Consider the following 5,000-nt stretch of genomic DNA (forward strand, 5'->3'; position numbering starts at 1 on the left):
TCTCTCTCTCTCTCTCTCTCTCTCTCTCTCTCTCTCTCTCTCTCTCTCTCTCTCTCTCACTCTAATCTAGTATTCAGTAGACATGCCTTGTGCAGTTTTTAAAAGGTTTATTCCGTTTGGGCATCATACTAAGGAATTCAGAAATTGTCTCTTATGGAATTCCTGCTCAAGCAGCACACATTACGTTCAACAAATTTTTCTTTGATTTAGTTTCCGTGGCTTTTTTTGCACTACTTTATCCAATATGTCCCAAAGATGTTCAATGGTGTTCGTATCAGGAGATTGGTTTGGCCAAAGAACACTTCTTATTCCCTTTTCTTGCTTTTTTTTAATTTTCTTGCGACTCATTGATCTTTTTGGTTGCTTGGCACAGAGCACTATTCTCCATGAGTGTGTCGTTTTTCTTTTCATCTGATCACGAGAAAAGTGGAGAAAAATACATCTCCGTCCAGTATGCTTCAAATACGTTCAATGAGATTCATGTCATGAGACCAACTTGGCCAAAGTACACTTCTGATTTCGTTTTTCACTTGCGACTCAATGATCTTTTTAGCTGTTCGGCGCGGGAGAACCATTTTCCATGAATGTATAATTTTTCTTATAATATGACCATTGGAGAAAGAGGGAGAAAAATAATCTCCATCCGAAAGATGAAGATATATTTTTCCGAGTTCATGTTGTTAGTACACGTCACCAGTTCTAAACGACCAGCGCACCAGATTGCTACCCGCATCATTGAAACACAGCCGTGTTTCACGATTGGTTGTAACCGATTTAAATCAAAGTCTTGATTTAGTAGTTTTCAGTCCACACCAATTTGCTGTTAAAGAATTGTGCAAATATTGATTCGTCCGAGAATATGACTGTTTCCCAGAACCTTATGGATTTTTCTACCATTTCATTTGCCCACTTCTTTCGTCTTAGGATATTTGCTGGCGGAAGAGCTTAACTTCTAGCTGCACTGCTACAGATGCCAAGATGGTGGAGATACATCACAAGATTACTCCGACTGATTTTGAGTTTCCCTGCAACTTTAGCTGCCTTACAACATTGCTTGTTTTCAACAATCCGCTTGATAATACGAAAACACCTCTCAGAGAGCCCAGGTTGATTTGATCGGGATGCTGTCGATTCTTTTCCTTTACTAGTGAATTGTGCAATCACTCTATTGACTGTCAATGTTTTGTGCATTCTTACACTAAGTCCTACATCCGATTGACCCACATAACAAGCTCTTTGAGAATCAGACAACTCTTTTAATTCTGGTGTTCATGGCAAGGCTAGCTATAAACAATTAAAATACTATACATTAACAAGTTTGAAACACCAGGTAGTGTCTGCACAGACAAAACGGTATAAAGGTAATCTATTTACTATATATATATATATATATATATATATATATATATATATATATATATATATATATGTTTTAGCTTTATATTTCTGACGCGATTCTATCTATCTTTGTATCTTTCTCTCCCTCTCGTTCTTCCTTCTGTTGTTCTTCGCTTCTCCCCTTCACTACTATATCTCTCTCTTCCTCCCTGTCTCTCGGTGTTCACCTATATTCTACTTCCTCCCCTTTTTCTCCCTCTACCACTCTTTCTTTTTACCCCTCGCTGGCCATATGTGTCCGGCTACTACTTCCTTTCCTATCTTGGCCATCGCCAAGCTCTACCACTCTTTCTTCTTACTCCTCGCTGGCCATATGTGTCCGGCTACTACTTCCTTTCCTATCTTGGCCATCGCCAAGCTCGCACGAACTTTCTTCTCTCTTCCTTCCAGTTCGTCGCATCACAGCGTTCAGTATACACATATTCTTTTCACGTCTGACCGTATAGCCTTTCTTGTTTATTTTCACTGTTTCGTTTTGCTATCTTGTTTTCTGTCCGCCACTACATTCCTTCACGTTACAAATTTAATTTGTCTCCGTGGGAAAAGCCATTCTAACAATGCGTCCTGCCCTAACTCTTCGAAACGCTTAGTTTTAGAATGGTGGCAGCTGATGAAGGAAATGTTCTCTATGTGGCCTGTGTTTTCTGTGCTCTGTTTATCATTTTGTCCACGTTTTTTTGCAACGTCCTGTACCCAGATATGCATCTATATATACATGTAGATGTAGGTATGTACATACATGTACGTATATATGCATATACTCACATATTATTTGTATTATTATATATATATATGTGTATATATATATATATATATATATATATATATATATATATATATATAGTTCAAAAAAACAATAACAAAAAAACAAAAAAACAACAAAGTGAGGACGTGATATGGATAGTATTATTGGACGCTCAGGAAAGGAAAGAGAGAGTGTATGACGTTTCGGGCGTAGCCCTTCGTCGGAAAGATGGAAAGTTCGGAGAATGGAAGAACGGAGAAAGAGGAAAATGGTACCGATGCCCACGAGGTTACATGATGAATATATATATATATATATCTTTTGCATAAGAGACATATATATATATATGTCTCTTAAAAGATAGAGTTCAAAATCGATGCATTGAAGATACTTTATTGCAGCAACAATTATAATAACAGAAACAACCACAATAAGCCAACTGTTAACAGATACTATATATTTTGTAAAATTTTGTTTTATAAAAGTATATATTTAATATATATATATATATATATATATATATATATATATATATACATGTACACACGCACACACACACACACACACACACACACACACACACACACACATATATATATATGTATATATATGTATATATATATACACACACTTTTTATATTTAACGCTCTCGCATAATGCAAAAGATAAGTCTAATGGAAAGGAAACACTAATTTAAGAAATCCCTAAATAAGTTCCCTCCTCTTATTTGGTTACGACAAGGGTTTCAATTGATCAGAAATTAACTTCCAAATCCTGTTTTCTGATTAGGTAAAAATGATCAAACTTTAAACCTCTGTAACATTTTTCTAAATTGTTTTTTTTTTTTTCGGAATAAATAAATCACAAAATCGTTTTCAGCATGAAAAATTACATCAATATACCAAATTTGAAAAATTTCACTTAATTTTAAAATTTCAAAGTCTGTGACGGCAAGAGAAAAGATCCCCTCCCTCTATTTGTCTGTCTGTCTGTCTGTCTGTCTGTCTGTCTGTCTGTTTCTCTCTCTCTCTCTCTCTCTCTCTCTCTCTCTCTCTTTCTCTGTCTTTTAAGCTTTTCTTATTGTAAGCTCTCTCTCGCTCTTTCTCTATGTATGTATATTGTCCATTCTGAGAGTGCGCATGTTTGTGTGTATGTGTGTGTGTTTGTGTGTGTACGTTAGAGTGTGTATGGATGTGTGCAAGAAAATTCATTAAAGCGACAGGGTCGAAAGACCCTTGCAAAGCATCAGTGGCAAACTCAGGTGACATCCGAACAGAGAGGGAACAAACTTGATAGCAAACGACGCGAGCCCGCCTTTGGTTCCTATTTTATTAGGGTGGACCTCCATAGCCATTCGATGTTTTAAAACCCCTGTTATATGTTTATAATTAAATATTATTAGGAATTGTATAGAATAATTGTTAAAATATTTTGTGTATTGTAGAAGTATATCCAATTAAACATCTGTCGAGAACCGTTAGATAAGTGCACAGACTCAAGAGACAATGTCCCATTTCAATTCCACCGACTTCAATTCCAGTGAGCCTTAGTTTTGCCATGACCAACAATAAATCGGAAGGGTAAAGATTTTCGGTTGCTGGCTTACATCTTGAAGAGCCCTGCTTCACCCATGGTCAACTTTACGTTTCATGTTTAAGAGTAGGAAGTCTGAACACTCTTTAAATCTATGCACCAAATGGCAAATTAAAAGAACTTCGTTTATTGAGACATTATAAATTGACCCAAATAATGCAGAAATCCGTTCTGATTAAGAGGCCTATCCGCTGGGGAAGATATAGTCTGAAATGGAATAAAAAACATTGAAATAAAGGCAATCCGTTGTCTAAATCACCCCGCATCGACGGGCTACTCAGAATACATATATATATATATATATATATATATATATATATATATATATAAGGAAAATAAGACAAGGTCGAAAATGCTAAAATAATGTTATCATGAAGAACATTTTACTAAATGTATCATGAACAACATTTTACAATTATTTTAATTACTACCTTGTCTTATTTTCCTTATACATATCAACTCGTGTGTTCCTTTTCAACCTTCTACACACACACACACACACACACACACACACACACACACACAATGTGATATAGTAGTGCGCAACGGATATTATAGAACAAATAGTTTATGTAACTTGAATATTTTTCTCGCGACTCGAATTTCAATAAACTATATTCTGTATTTGTGTGTATCGCTTATATATATATATATATATATATATATATATATATATATATATACATATGTTTAATTAAAGGATGTTATGCTGAATACCGTGCACACATCCTTAATTTTTTTAACTCTCAAGTTGTTTAGAAAACAAAAAATAAAACAAAGTATTTGTAAATAAGTGTTAGGAGCTCCTAAGGTTGGAGATAATTTCAAGAAATCTAAACGAAATTCTCATGTAAATTTATTCGTTACTGAAAAAAAATTAAACGTTTCTTGAACAAGAGACACATTTATCTTTCGCTCTGTTACGCGTTGTCAATCAAGTAATTTTACGCCTTTGCTCATATACGTGGTCGTTCGAATATACATCCACGTGTATGTGCGTATAGGCCGATTCGTAAAGGTCGGCTAAGGACAATCGCATGTGTAACCAGCCATGCAGAACAAACCAACAGTACTAAGAAATGAAATGTCAATCCCTTTAAAACAGTAACCACTTTAACAGTAGCAGAATCACCATCCCACTACATCTACACATTCAAAGCAGTTGGCCAACGGTTCTTCAGCAACAACACACCGTGATAAACTCAGTGACTACAACTAATTCAGGCCACGAAAGACAGAGAGGATTTTCTTGAAGTAGAGACTG

At 35.5% G+C, this 5,000-nt stretch overlaps 1 protein-coding gene across 2 annotated transcripts in view; it reads left to right on the top strand.

Moving 5' to 3' along the window:
* Nucleotides 1–5,000, top strand: part of LOC149134498 (uncharacterized) — an 82,879-nt gene that overhangs the window by 64,455 nt on the left and 13,424 nt on the right. The window lies entirely within an intron of this gene.

Source organism: Octopus bimaculoides, chromosome 8, assembly GCF_046866305.1.
Source record: "Octopus bimaculoides isolate indiv1 chromosome 8, ASM4686630v1, whole genome shotgun sequence".
Classification (NCBI taxonomy): domain Eukaryota; kingdom Metazoa; phylum Mollusca; class Cephalopoda; order Octopoda; family Octopodidae; genus Octopus; species Octopus bimaculoides.